This window comes from Oryctolagus cuniculus, chromosome 3 (genome assembly GCF_051225735.1).
Source record: "Oryctolagus cuniculus isolate XC-2025 breed Fujian yellow rabbit chromosome 3, ASM5122573v1, whole genome shotgun sequence".
In the NCBI taxonomy this organism is placed as follows: Eukaryota; Metazoa; Chordata; class Mammalia; order Lagomorpha; family Leporidae; genus Oryctolagus; species Oryctolagus cuniculus.
The window spans coordinates 155,605,580-155,621,110 of NC_142869.1; the positions used below are offsets into that span (position 1 = coordinate 155,605,580).

Sequence of the window (15,531 nt, forward strand, 5' to 3'; positions counted from 1 at the left end):
GTAAGTGGCAAGCATGGTGGATGTGAGAGTGCTGGCAGCTTTTTACAGAAGTCTCTCCTGGAGGAGGTCAAAGTTATCAGTGTTGGTCCTGATGCTGTGGTGAATGCTTGAACTGGCATCCCATATCTGAGTACAGGTTCCAGTTCTGGCTGCTCTGCTTCCTATCCAACTTCTTGCTACTATGAGTAGGAAGATGTTCCAAGTACTTTGGGCCATGGTCTCCCATGTGGAAGACCTGGATAGAGTCCCTAACTCCTGGTTTCTCATGGCCATTTATGGAGTGAGTCAACATAGGAAAATCTCAATCTCTCCTTCTCTTTCTCTTCCCCCTCTCTTTTTATCTCTTTCTCTCATTCTGCCTTTCAAACAAAATAAATAAACCTTCTTAAAAAATTGTCAATTACCGCTCTATGATGATGTTTATTGTCCTTTGTTTTTTTTTTTGTTTGTTTGTTTGTTTTGTATTACATTCCAGGACCTTTTTATTGTTTGAAAAACAGAACACCAAAACCAGGCAGAGAAGTCACTAGAAAATGATGGTCATGATTCACTGTTGCTTGTTCTTTGATACTTTATCTTATGAGCATTTATTTTTTAATGATAGGAGACATTCATTTTGATTAACAAATGCAATCCAAATATGAATAAACAAATGTGCCATTTAATATGTTACATGTTTCCTTAAATAGATAAAAGTGTTCAGTGTATACTATAACTTGATCTTGTGAAATTCTTCTTTACCTACAGCTTGCTGCATGAAAGAAATCCTCGGAAAGAAGCCCTACTGATAATGTTAATAGTCTAAATGATGAGAATGGTAAATGGGTTGAAAGCAACTGGTAGAAGTCTTCAGCAATGGTCTGAAGACCATTAGAAAATCGTGCAGATGCAAATCCTGTCAACAAGATACCAACTCTTTCAGTTAAATCTAGGAGAATGTCACTCATCACAGTCGAATCTTTCATGGCTACCGGCCCATTTCTTGCTATCAGGATGGCTCCTGTCAGGGCACCACCCGTCATGGGGTTCCAGGAGTCTTGTTTTCCTCTGACTTGAACCATACTACACTTACACATGGAAAATAGCCTCTCCAAACGGCAAATGTTTTTACCTCCCAGCTGTGGAAACCTAGTGTTAACGGCTGGCAGACTCTCATGGTCTGTGGTTTACTCCCACAGGAGAATTGCAAAACCTTTGATTGCTTGAAAAATACTATAACATATGGTACCCATTGTAAAGGTCCCACCACAGTCATCCACAATTTACCAGGGGCAAGGCTCTCCAGCTTCCAACTTGACTCCAGCTGCACAGAGGATGTTTATTCTAAAGCAGAAGACACATAGATAGACTTATCTAATGAATGGGTAAATATCTGTGTGTCATGCGGCTGCAACTGTTCTTTAGCTTGAGGGGAAAAGATCCATGTAGCCAGCCAGCGATAGCAGAGCACATCTGATTTTTGTTCTCTACTACAAATATAAATTTCTTCCAAATATTGATTTAAGCAACATCAAATGGTTTATTTAGCTCCTGGTAAAATGATCTGTGCATAATTAAGTAAAACTTCATGTTGAGTGATATCTACACAAAGATATGACATAGTAACACACATCTGGTAGAGGTTTCATAGAAATGATACCAAACAGAAGTGAACATATACCTTATTTGAAATAAATTTAATCAATTGTTTGACAATTTAAAGCACACACTAGCCAGCGCCGCGGCTCACTAGACTAATCCTCCGCCTGCGGCGCTGACACCCCAGGTTCTAGTCTCGGTTGGGGCACTGGATTCTGTCCCAGTTGCTCCTCTTCCAGTCCAGCTCTCTGCTGTGGCCCGGGAGTGCAGTGGAGGATGGCCCAAGTGCTTGGGCCCTGCATCCGCATGGAAGACCAGGAGGAAGCACCTGGCTCCTGGCTTCGGATTGGCGCAGTGCACCTGCCACAACGCTCCGGCCGTAGCAGCCACTTGGGGGGTGAACCAATGGAAATAGGTAGACCTTTCTCTCTCTCTCTTTCTCTCTCTCTCTCTCTCTCTCTCACTGTCTAACTCTGCCTGTCACACACACACACACACACACACTAGAATTTCCATGTGTGACATGTAGCTAGTAAATATATCTGATTGTCTTAAATATAAGTAGATTGAAAGTTGTATAACCACAATAACCAGGCCCTTGTATAGAACATGGACTGATTCTTTAAAAATATACATTAATTATCTGAAAGCAGGATGGGTTTTAAAATAAAAATTTTAAATAAATTAATTTAAGATAAACTAAATATTTTAAGTGTAATGATAAGCAAAATAGAAATGAAATAGCCACTTGCCTAAAATTTGTTGTTCAAATGCTTCTACAATTACGTGACACATAGAAATGCTCTAGTTAATGACAGAATTAGTATCATGATGGAGCCACAAAATTATAATGGGGCCAAAAATAATCTCATTATTTATCCATGCCATAGCTGTTGTAACATCATAACACAATTTATTACTTGCATTTTTGATGATACTGGTGTGAAGAAACCTACTGCATTTACAGTCATAAAAAACTATACAGCATACAATTATACAGGACATAATACTAGATAATAAACAACTGTTACTGGTTTACATATTTACTTTATTATACTATAATTTTTATTGTTATTGTAATTATACTAGTCCTTACTAGAAAATGTTTACTGTAAAAATATGTATGCTGTTACAACAGTAGCAACTCCACTCATGTTGTTTGTTCATCATAGTCTTAGGAGTACGGATCTAATAGCAAGAGACTATATGCTATTTGCTATAGATATGGAGTAGATTGTGCCATCTAGGTTTGGGCAATCTCACTCTATGATGTGTGCATAAAGAAAAAAAACCCTAGAGATACATTTCTCAGAACATATCCTTCAGTAATCAACACAGGACTATAGTTAATTGAAGTAAAGAAACCACATTTGCATAATAAAGAAAGCTGTCTGAAATCAAGCATTATATTTATCAAGCATGAGTATATAGTGTTGTTTTTTCTGCAGTCCTTTTAAAGTTATAAACAAGTATTATCCTATGGCATAAATATTACTGTCGCTCCCCCTCTTCATGGAGGAACGACACAGGACCCTGCGCTGTTCTTTCGTATGCTTGGCCCTCCCCGGGTTTGCTGCTGGTTCTTCCCGGGTTGGCTACCATCCCTTCCACCTCCGTGGAAGGGCGGTTCCCCCTGCCACATTCCCCACTTCCGCAGGGGAGCGGCACACCGCCAGCCGGCTCTCTCGGGGGCTGCACAGGTGTTCCTTCAGATAGATGTTCCCCTTAGATGTTCCTGGTGCATGCCGTCTCTCTCCTCCTTTATAGTCCTCCTCCGCCAATCCCAACTCGGCTGCCCACACACCGAGTACGCTGCTCTCCTCCAATCAGGAGCAGGATCAGCTCCTGGAGGTCATCACTCAAGTTGGCAAGAGGCAGCTGCGTAGAAGCTGTTTTCTCCTCTCCCAGCGCCATATTGTGGGAGAGCAGATGCATAGAATAAGTCTTAATTCCAGTAACTCAGTCCAGTCCGGGTTGCTCCCCACAATTACTATACCCATTTTGGCTTTGCATCAACTAAACATTCAAAGATGAACAAAAAACTATATTTCAATGAAGCAATTTTATGATTACTTTGAGCTGAAGGGGAATTGGAAATTGTAGTCATCATAATTGAAGAAGACCTGCTTTCTGATTTAGCAGTTTTTTAGCAATGGGAAATCACTTAACCTCTCTTAACTTTGTCTCTCCTAAACCTGGAATGAAATATGTTCTTCTCTACAATGTTTCTAGAATATTTCGTGATGCTTACATGAAACCATGACTGTAAATGCACTTTATGTATTAATAACTGTATAAATGTGAGGTGCTGGGGCCAGCACTGTGGCACAGTAGGTTAATCCTCCGCCTGCAGTGCTGGCATCCCATATGGTCGCCGGTTCTGGTCTCCGCTGTTCTTCTTCCAATCCAGCTCTCTGCTGTGCCCTAGGAAAGCAGTGGAAAATGGCCCAAGTCCTTGGTCCCCTGCACCCACGTGGGAGACATGGAAGAAGCTTCTGTCTCCTGGCTTCAGATCAGTGCACCTCCGGCCGTTGCAGCCATCTGGGAAGTGAACAATAGAAAAAAGTTCTTTCTCTGTGTCTCTCCCTCTCACTGTCTGTAACTCTAACTCTCAAATAAATAAATAAAACCTTAAAAAAATAAATGTGAGGTCATGACATAGCAACATACTTGTCAATGAATGCTGAACATTAGCAAGCCCTCAAAACATTTTTGCTCATAATTAGATTCAAGTTTACATATTAAAGTGGAAGTATTACTTAAAATTGGGAGTTTTCTTTCTTTCTCCTCTCCTTCCCAGAAATTCTCCTTGAATAAAGTGTTTCCTTCTCAAGTCAAGTTGTAAGAAGTCTACAAAAATTGTTATTGATTTTGAAGATGCTCACAAGGTTTTCAGGCCTCTCACACTGGCTCACAGAGTTGCCATGGGAACTAAGGATAGTGAGAGTACATTCTTGAAAGATCCTAATATATATTCCTGGGATAGCAAGTAATAAAGAGGGTGGACTGGGGTCAACGATGGAGCCAAATGTCCTGACTCAAGAAAGGTATGGGACTAGGATAGTCCATGGATTATGTGAACACCACAGAATGTAGCTGAGTTTGAGCTCCCTAACCAAGGCTCCATTCCAAAGGCAGATCACTAGACAAAGCGTTCCCCACAGTCATAAACTGTATTATATCTTGGGGAGAGTCACATCTAGAGGTTGGCACTGGGTGTGCATTGGCATCCAGGAGAATCTTCCAATTATAAAATAATTCAGTGAGGAAGCTCCTTACAGAACCAGCAGAAGGAAACCCACCTGTATTCCATGAAAGCTGAAAGGGTGAGGCATACCAGAAGAAGCAAAAAATTGCTGTCTCTTTATCTCATTTCACTCAGCCTTTTTCATTGGCAATGAAGATGTGAAAACCATGCATCTTCTGGGGGCAAAAGAGTGAAGGTAAACAATGAATCTCCCTCCCGAGTTTTGTTACAACCGGCCATAAGTCAAACATTAGACAGTAAAGGAGAAATCACTGAGTCACATACGTGTTTGCAGTGATGGCATATACTACAGTGTACTCATTTTAATTACAAATAGACTCTGAATTAGTAAAGGGGCATGACTCTTACTAGTGAACATGAGTAGACAGCTGTAGTATAAGCCCCAGATGCCAACAAGAGACAGAGAATGGATATTCAAGGAAGCTTATTAGAAGGAGCAAAATAGAGGTGTTTATTCTGTAATATTCAGATTGTTTATCATACTGGATTCGCACATTGATTCTTTATCAACTTTGTTCTTATTTTATCTTTCCCCTTCATTTAGGATACTTTTTTTAGTTTTGGTTTCAACATTAGTGATAGTACATTGTCTGATTCAATTTATGCTATTTATTTTTTAAGAGCAGTGGACAATATCAAACCATCAATATTTCATTCATCCAGCTTTTTTAGTTCTGATCACATTTTAGGTTTTTTTCTAACACATTAATCTCATCTTTTTTTATAATCTCTCTTTTAATTTGTTTGTGATGCTTTTAAGCATGGCCTAAATTTTAAGTGCATTGTGATTGATTTAAGATTATTTTGTTATAGCTTGTGCAAGACTCCTTTATTTTAATTTTATAGAGCCTCACTTCAAGATTAATATCCATAGTTAATGTTAACCCATCCAAACATGTTATAACTATAAACTCACAACACACAAACACAAAAACACATTGCAGGGAAGATGAAAAAAAAACTATGCCACATTTTTGTCATAAATTAATGTACAGAATTACTATATTACTTATTCTAGATTATTGTCAGGATTATGGAAAATAATTATAAGGGAGAACAAGAAAATTAAATTACATAGAATGAAGGAAAGTATCGATAATGATGATGTTCCATTTCATTAAATCTTCAAAACTTCAACTTTGCTGGCAAGGTTTTAATATTTGTTGTTAAATTATAAAATACAATAAAGGCATTAGAAAAATGACTTACTGCGGTCTGCAGCCTAATGTTTATTGCAGCTCAATTCACAATAGCTAAGACCTGGAACCAACCTAAATGCCCATCAACGGTAGACTGGATAAAGAAATTATGGGATATGTACTCTTTAGAATACTATACCGCAGTAAGAAACAACGAAATCCAGTCATTTGCAACAGAATGGAGGAATCTGGAACACATCATGCTGAGTGAAATAAGCCAGTCCCAAAGGGACAAATACCATATGTTCTCCCTGATTGGTGACAACTGATTGAACACCAAAAAGGAAACCTGTTGAAGTGAAATGGACACTATGGGAAATGGTGACTTGATCAGCATAGCCCTGACTGTTAATGAACAACTTAATACATTATCCCTCTTAGTAGTTTTTTTGTCTGTTCTACTTAATATGACTGGTTTAATTCTGTAATTTATACACAGTTATTCTTAAGTGTTGAAAATTAACTGAAATGTGATCCCTGTTAAACATAAGAGTGGGAATAAGAGAGGGAAGAGATGTATAATTTGGGACATGCTCAAGCTGACTTGCCCCAAATGGTAGAGTTAAAAACATACCAGGGGACTCCAATTCAATCCCATCAGGGTGGCATGTACCAATGCCATCTCACTAGCCCAAGTGATCAATTTCAGTTCACAATTGATCATAATGAAAGGACTAAGAGTCAAAGGGAGCACATAAACAAGTCTAGTACCTGCTAACACTAACCGATGGAATAAATAAAGGGGAGAGTGATCCAACATGGGAAGTGAGATACTCAGCAGACTCATAGAATGGTGGATGTCCTAAACAGCACTCTGGCCTCAGAATCAGCCCTAAAGGCATTCGGAGCTGGCTGAAAAGCCCATGAGAGTGTTTCAGGCATGGAAAGCCAAGACACTCTGGCAAAAGATCTCTGCGAGTGAGATCCCAGTGGAAAGAACAGGTCTTCAAAGAAGGAGGTACCTTTCTCTGAAGGGAGGAGAGAACCTCCACTTTGACTATGACCTTGTCTAAACAAGATAGGAATTGGAGAACTCAGAGGGCTTCCATAGCCTTGGAAACTCATGACTGGAGCATAGGGAGACTACTGATGCCATAGACAGGAGTGTCAATTGGTAAAGTCAACAACGGGAGTCACTGTGCACTTACTCCTCATGTAGGATCTCTGTCCTTAATGTGCTGTGTATTGAGATTTAATGCTATAACGAGTACTCAAACAATATATTTCACTTTGTGTTTCTATGAGGGTGCAAACTGTTGAAATCTTTACTTAATGTATACTAAACTGATCCTCTGTTAAAAAAAAAAAAAAAAAAAAGAAATTATCAACTCCCAACTTGACTCTCACTGGGATTAAACATGACAATAGGTCTGATCTGATTTCATCATCATTTAAAAAAAATCATCTATTATTTTTCACTTTATGTTTCTGTGTGGGAGCAAACTGTTGAAATCCTTACTTAATGTATACTAAGCTGATCTTCTGTATATTAAGATAATCAAAAATGAATCTTGATGTGAATGGAAGGGGAGAGGGAGTGGGAAAGGGGAGGGTAGTGGGTGGGAGGGACGGTATGTGGGGGAAGCCATTGTAATCCATAAATCGTACTTTGGAAATTTATATTCATTAAATAAAAGTTTAAAAAAAAAGAAAAATGACTTACTTGTATCAGATACTCAATCACATTTTCCATTCTTTATCTGCTGTCCAGTGATCAATTTTTACTAGCAATTGTCATAGATTCATGACTGAGTAAATTTATATTTTTCTCACTATATGTTATACAGCAAATGTAATTTATATTATCATTTGGAATTATATTAATAGTCATAAAGAGAATAATGCCCAATTCACTTATAATTATTCAGAACATAGAAAACTTTTTTATAACTGTGGAAAACTATTAAAAAATTTGGAAGTTGTTAATTATATTAAATAGAATTACCAATAATACATTCCAAATAATTTATTTGGTGAAATACTTTTAAATTCAAGGAGTATATTATGTTTGCAAGATAAATAATATGAAAAGATAGAAAATACTAAAAATAAGCAATATAAAAATTGAGGCTGAAAAAATGAAAAATTTGAAAAATTTTAGGCTTTTATAAAAAGATGTAAAAACTAACATCCAAATATCTCTGGATTGAGAAAAACAGATTCATTCTTCAAACAAAGCCAGGAACTAGCACAACATATTGATCAAAAGTTACTTCTTCCTAAAAAGACTCTCCTGGGTTTTCAGAGAGTTCTCTTAATCCTTTTGTCTCTGTCATATTCCAGATATTGTTGTGGATAAGAAAGGACTAAGAATCATAAACATCTTAAAATGGAAAAATGATAATATGAAAATAAGTTTTTCTATAAAATACACTTACTGAGCTAAATGAAAGAAAAGAGTTAAACAAACTGGAATGAACATTAGAAAATAAAAATTTATTCACAAAACAACTGATTAAATATGATGTATGTATGATGTTGGAAGTAAATACTAATATTCAAAAGGTCTATAAACATGTAGAGTCCAATTTTTAAAATTAATAGTGACTATTCCACTTCTCTTTCTCCTTGTTATTAGGTAAATCTGAGTATAAGTAAAATAAGATGCCATCTAAAAGACTGAATTTTACAAAGCATGATGATATCTTTATAAACAACCTTAACAATAATAATTAGGAAAATACAATGATAGCAGGAAACATACACGTATGGAAAGCAAAGGCCTATGTCACTATATCTTCTCTTTCTTCTTCCTATGTGCAAAACAAGTTGAGTCCATTCACTCACTGTGACCACTTGTTTTCCTTTTTTGAACATGTTCCGTATGATAGCTTAAGGCTGCTGTAGTGCACATCCCCACATTTCTACCCACAGAGGAGATACACATGGGACAAGAAAACTTTGTGCTGGTCTAAAACACTCGAGGATGTTAAAGTAGTTCACTGGTTGCATCAATTTTTATGTATTCTAACACATTTAAAGAGCTTGTGTGCTTTTGAAAATCACATTTCATTAGATGTTATTTCAAGGGCAGGTGTTTCCACAGTGGCTGAGCTGCCTATTGGCATACCCACATCCCATAGCTGGGGCCTCAATGCAAGTCCTGCCTCTGTTCTCCATTCCAGCTTCCTGGTAACCCACTCCCTAGGTGGTAGTAGGTGATAACTCAAGTGCTTGCATTGCTGCTACCCTCAGGAGCTACCCAGATTGAGTTCCTGGTCCTGGATTCAATTTGGCCCAGCTCTGGTTATTGTAGATATTTGGGGAGAGAACCATTGGGAAATACCGTTCTCTTTGTCTCTCTCTATCTCTATGCCTTTCAAAAGCATTAAACAAACAATGTTTTAAAAGAATTATTTGTTTATTTTAAGGTCAGAATCATAGAGAAAGAGGGAGAGATAGAGGTTTTCCTTCTACTGTTTCAATCCCCAAGTGGCTGCAATGGGTAGGACTGGGCCAAAACCAGAAGCCAGGAGCTTCGTCTGGGTCTCCAACCTGGGAGCACTTGGGCCATGTTCCACTGCTTTTCCCAGGTCATGAGCAGGGAGCTGGATTGGAAGTGGAGCAGCTACGAAATAAACCAGCTCCCTCACTGGATGCCAGCATCAGAGGCGGGGCTTTATGAGCTCCGGCACGATGCCAGCACCAATAAATACGTTTTAAAAAATTATTTCAATAAATCTTTCCATATCTGGAGTATTTATTCAAGTGATATATTTCTAGTCTAAAATTTTAATTCCTTCAGCAATTAATGTTCTCCTCATGTTCCATGAGTGCACAAATCCATATTTATATTATGGATATTTTCCTTATAATTATATGACCATGATTTGTTATGATTATTAGGTTAATGAACCATATTATTCAATGGTTATTTGTTTACAAATAATCATTTCATGTATATATAAACGTTTAAGATGAGACAATTTCAGATCATATATTTATTACAAAAGAGAGCAATTAGAAGTTTCCCTCTTTTTATTTATTATTGGGTTGACAAAAATGAATAAAATCTAGTTGCAACTCATGAAGATAGAATTAAGGAAATCTCTCCATCCTGTCTGAAAGAGTAATAAATCCAATCTATTAATTGAATACTATACTTGACTATTTCCTTAGGCTTGGTCGAATACATATGTTGTTTAAGTATCTTCTTGGTTTATGACTATATCGTGTGTATTAAAAATACATATGTATGTATTCAAAAATATTATGTATATATAAATACATGCATACATTTAAAGAATTTATGGCAACATTTATGTATTGAATCTCTCCATAATATAAATTCATATGTGTTTCCAAAAGAATAACATTGACAATATTTAAATACTTTAAGTTGCCACACTTCTCAGAAATAATGTACATTTAAGTCAATCTGTGATAATTTCATTTTTTAAAATAAGTGACCTTGTCAATTCTTAAGACATTTGAAAGACAGAGTGACAGAGAGAGGTGGGCAGGGAAGAGAGAGAGAGAAGAGGAGATTACACATCCGCTGGTTCACTCCCCAAATGCCAATATAATCAGGGTAGGCTTGGCCAAAGACATGAACCAGAAACTCTATCTGGATCTTCCACCCAGATAGCAGGGGTCCAAAGACTTAAACCATCATTTGCTGCATTCTTAGGTGCATTGGCAAGAAGCTGGGTTGGAAGCAGAGCACCTGAGACTCAAACCAGCACTCTGATAGGAGATACAAGAGGCAGCTTAACCTTCTGTGTCTCAACTCCTGCCCTGATATTTTTATGTTAATTAATACAGCTTTCAGGTATAGTGTGCCTTGGTATTATATAACTCCATAATATTAAAAAGTGTCTTCCCGAATGCGACGTAATGCCATTAGTGAGGTTTTTAAACATCTCGTGTATATCAATTTTCTATTTTAAAAATAATTGTTATTTCAGATACTGCATTTGTCAACATTCATTTTGTTATTTTTAATAATACTTGCTTCTATAATAGCTTTTCTTGCACAGTATGGATTGCAGCCAGATGTTATTTTCAGCTAAATTATTAATAATAATGGACATTAATGTAGAATGTATCACTCATATGAAAATAGATTAATTTTGTCTGATCACATCAGCAATAGTCCTTATTAAAATCATTATGCTTTTTCTTCCTATTAAAATTGATTGCTTTGAAATTGAGTATTGTAGGCATGAAGAGGAAGGGCAATAATATTCTTGATTATTTCACGAGGTCAGATGTTCAAACCTGAAGGAAAATACTGCAGTTTCTCTGTAGTTAATGCTTCATAGTGAAAGTAAAAGCACTTGCCTTTTTGGACCAGGATGCACAAAACATTTGGCAAAGACATAAGCAGGGCTTATTACAAGGTTGAGTTCATTGATAGTACTCACATTAATTTCCACTGCAGAAAATAAAAGATTTTTTGAGAGTGAGGGCAAAGTTGCCTCATAAGGAGTTTTCCTTTTATTATGTGAAAACTACCTCAACCCACAAGGCTTAAGGGCATTTTACTCAGGCTCACTTCAAAAATGTCTGCTGCTTCAGTTACCAGAGGAAGCCTAAACTGATCTTAGAAGTGTTTACATTGTTTTTATGTTCACAATCTAGCAAATGCTTTTGGTGTATTATTGCAGATCTAAGCAACCTGTTAATAAAAAAAAATAGACTACCTAACTAAGCCAAAGTTTCGTACTGTCTTGTGTAATGAATGAACTCTGTTTAGGTAAAGCAACATAATTTCTCATCTGAATTCATATGTCAGAGTTTATAGATCTAAATGTTGATTGTGATTTTGTTAATTACTGAAAGATCTTTGAAGTGGTCTTGTCAAAAATTCTTTATCAATCTTCAACACTGGACAATATTTAACTTTGCTCTTTTTACAAAAATGTTGAGCTTAATCTGGAGCCAAATTAATGGATAAATAAACAAATTAAGATAATTAATTGCATATTTGAAGACAAAATATTCTCTGTGACAGATATTTGCCTCTATTTTTTGGCTAGAAAAACTAAGGTAACTCAGATGGTGCCGGAATATCAAAAAAAATACCACCACTATTACATAAGAAAAGCTCATCCCTGGAAACTGAGAGCCCAAATCATAACACAGTTGAGACCTTGCTCCATCAACAGCTTAAAAGAAATCAAAAAAAAGTTGCTGCCATGTGTTTTTTTGCCAGGTAACATTTAAATCTTATATTAAAAATATTCAGTACATAGTTGTTGTACCGAAATAAATTGAGACCAAGCAGATGATTTTCTCTCCAGGAAGATTATTAGTTAGTACAGATTGGATTTCTCTTTGAATCATTTCCTATTAAGAAATGTATAGGCATCTAAGACAAATTATCTCTTCTGCTTCCTAGATATTACATTAGAATGACCCCTCTAGGTGTGTAATAAGAGAATGTTTCATAATTGTTAACACAAGGTCATTTTCCCTCTCCAGATATCAATGATATTCCCTCTGGTCTATTTATTTACCTTTTTTTTTATTATTATTTTTTTGCCACTAAAAGTCCCCTTCATAAATAACTGGGAAGGTCTGTGAAGAACACCACAAGATGGCAGTATTTCAGAAATTAACCCAGGGGATAATCATGTCTATGTACTGACTAAAATAAAGCAATACATTCTCTATATTTTAGTGAATAAATAGATTTAGTTGTTATTACAAGTGATTAAAAACTAATGGTACTAGAATGTCTGATTAGTAATAATCAACTTCATTTCCTTTAAGTAATATAACTATCAGTTTCACTGTTCCAAAACATTACTAAGCTTCTTCAACATATAAATGAGTTGATGGCAAGAGATTATCAGTAGATTCATAAATCTCATAATTGCTTACATGGTGCTTTCTAACTATAAATATGTTTTTCAAATCTTAGGAAAAGAAATGCATTCCAAAAGACATCAATTGTATTTTATTTCTACATGATTGTTTAATAGCCAGTTTTAGAACTAGAAACAGAAATTAAAACTATACACATTAAATACATCATTCATACTTTCAAAACAGCTCAGATTTGGTTATCAGCAAGGTTCTTGATTTTTACAACTGTAATAAAATGCAAAACCAATGCCTGTAGAGGAGAATATAGTTTTAACCAAAAGAAAATGTTTTAATTTCCTGTATGTGGGTCTGTGTAAATTGCAGAGCACATTTCAAAAGCAGAAGGGTAGAAAATAGCTATGAAATTGAACATGTTATTCCATTAATGCCTAATTTCATTTTCCACTTGTCTGCTCAAAACTTTTAGAGGAAAGAATGTTACAGAATAGTAGTATAGTTGATAGAACTATATGTTGTTGATATTAATTATTTTCCTACTATCAAGAACAATATTTGTTAAGAAGCTACTTAAATTCATTGCAATGTAATCCAATATTTTAAATATTGTAAATAGTTCCTGTTTCTTAATACCTATTTTGTGTTAGCAGAATATTTCAGAATGCAATTTGGCATGTGAAAAAAATATATACAAAATTCTTATTTGCCATTAAAAGCTATTTTTTTACCAAAGAAAACAAGATATCCATGTGCTTTCTAAGATAATGTTGTCACTGAGCTATAAAATTTGAAAAATCTGTTGAATAAACTGGAGTTGATTTTTTGATGTCTTGCCAGGAGTATTCTAATAGTCTAAAAATTGAAATTACATTAGCTCTCTGTTTTGATTAGTTGTAATTATCAATATAAACACATGTATAAGGTTTCAGTCTTGAGAACAACTGCCCAATCAGCCCTCTGTCTGCCCAAGTAGAGAGTTAGCACACATGCTGATATTTTATTATATAATATGATGTAGTAGACTTTCTATTATCCATAATTTCTTCTGACAACCACCTCTTATGCTAAAATTGGATTTACAGTATTAATACTTAGAGTTAATGTATTTCATTTGGGTAAAGTTTCATTAAGATGCAAAGATTCAGGAAGCTGCAATCAAGAGAACTATAAAGAGAGACCACACCAAAACAATAAGAAACATTTTGGACCAAGAAATTGGAAGACTGAATATTGTTAAGATAACACTTCTTTCAGACACTGTCTATTGATGCATTGCAATCCCATTCAAAATTCTAGCAACCTGTTTTATAGATATTGAAAAACTGATTCTAAAACTAATTATGTAAGTGGAACTGCTTCTGGACTGACCATTCTCTTCCATTCATCTTTGGTGATCTCAAACAAGTAACATCCACATTATGCTAACTTTATCATAATTTGTAGTGTCTAATAGTAGAAGTCCATTAAATTTTTTCTCCATTAGGATTTGTTTGAGCTTTCTAATTCTATTGTATTTCTGTATTTTCATGTTTATAGTCAGAATAATATATTTAAAATTTATATAAACAATAATTGTACAGATTAAAGGGTCCATTGTGACACTTCAATACATATATAAAGTGTATATTGACAAGTAAGGGCCATCAACATTGTCTCCCTTTGGACAATATTTTATGTTTGGAGCCTTAGGGCTCCTCTCTCCTATTCTTTCAGAGAATATACAGATGTTATTGAGAACCAAGGTCACACTAGTAAGCTGTGTAAGATTTGGAATTTATTCCTTTTATCTAATTCTGATTTGATACCTCCTATCCAACCTCTCTTTATCCCCCCAAACTTCCCAGTCTTTGATAATTACTATTCTATATTCAGATCAAGTGTTTTAGTTTCCACATTTGAAAAACAACATGTAGTATTTCTTCCTTGTCTGGCTTATTTTTTCCTGACATAATGCCTTCCAGTTTCATCCATTTTGCAGCAAATGATAGGATTTCATTATTTTATATTGATGAATAATATTCTATCCACTGTATACATAAAATGCATTTATATATAGAGATTTATAGAGATATAATTAAATATAGACATAGATATAGATAGAAATTAGATATAATAGTTTATGTAGCCATTCAATAGATGGTAGAGAGTTTGGTTGATTCCATATCTTAGCTTCTGTGAATAATGCTACAATAAACATGGTGGAGCATGTATCTCTTTGATATAACCATTTCATGTCTTTTGAATACATACCCAGTAATGAGGTTACTGGGTCATTTGGCAGTTATATTTCTGATTTTTTAAAGGAATCTCCATGCTGATTTCCGGCAAGATGGCGGAATAGGAAGGGAGCACACTGATAGTCTGGGGAGAGATAGTTTAATAAAAGTGGAGATACTGCAGGTTCAAGGAAGAGTAGGGGAGGAAACAGCAGAAGAAACTCTTCCGGAACGCGTGACTCACAGCGGACCTGCGTGGAGAGCGTGGGAGCCCACAGTTCGGGACATCAGCGGCAGACTCAACACACCAGCGCTGGAACGCGAGGTGAGCCGAACCTCAATAGCCCGAGACACCGGCAGGCAAGCGGAGACAGGAGACTAGAGGGAACGACCCCCGGGGGGGGAAGTTCACAAGGCTAACTGGAAGAGAGAGAGAGAGAGAAAAAAGGGTGACTAGTACGGACACGGGTTTCTCTCTCTCCGCTCATCTCTCAAGGGC

The 15,531-nt window shown here is 36.0% G+C and overlaps 1 pseudogene; it reads right to left on the minus strand.

Annotated features, from left to right (window-relative positions):
* Nucleotides 1-793: 793 nt before the first annotated feature.
* LOC100343302 (mitochondrial import inner membrane translocase subunit Tim17-A pseudogene) overlaps nucleotides 794-15,531 on the minus strand; it is a 32,232-nt pseudogene continuing 17,494 nt past the window's right edge.